The following is a 583-nucleotide window of genomic DNA, read 5'->3' as shown; positions in this document are numbered from 1 at the left end:
TGAATTGTTTTTGTTTTCTGTTTGCCCTGCAAGCAAAGTTGAGATATATCAGTCAGGTGAGTGTGATCAACCGGTAGTGTTAAATGAAATTAAAAGTAACTCTTGTTCGTAAAGGAATTCCAAAGAAATTATTTCTAAGTTAAACAAAATAAAAGTCGAGGTGTCAATTTTTGAGTACTTTCTGTGACGACCGGAAGTTACGCCGGATCATTCAGAACATAGTAAACATATCTTCATACATTGTTTTGTCACTCCTCAAAGTTTGTATGTTCATGTTTTTGTTAGTTATAGTATCTCGTTGAGGAAAAGATTTTGTCTCAGGACCGGAAACGGACTAAGGAAATTAAAAGTAGATATTTTTAGTACATTTACCTACGGTACATTACTGTTCATCACACTAAGTAAAATGTTAAAAAAAATCTTAAGTAAAAAAAAATGTCCATCATCCATATAAGTTTGGTGTCTTGATCTTTCATAGTTTCTGAGGTCTTGCGGGTACTTTGTTTTCATAAAAGAAGGCTACCTGAGATATTTGAGATGTCTCACCGGAAGTAGAACTTTTTTTGTTTTTTTACCATGCGTA

The sequence above is a fragment of the Magallana gigas genome, chromosome 9, assembly GCF_963853765.1.
Source record: "Magallana gigas chromosome 9, xbMagGiga1.1, whole genome shotgun sequence".
In the NCBI taxonomy this organism is placed as follows: Eukaryota; Metazoa; Mollusca; class Bivalvia; order Ostreida; family Ostreidae; genus Magallana; species Magallana gigas.
Note: the sequence above shows the minus strand (reverse complement) of the source record.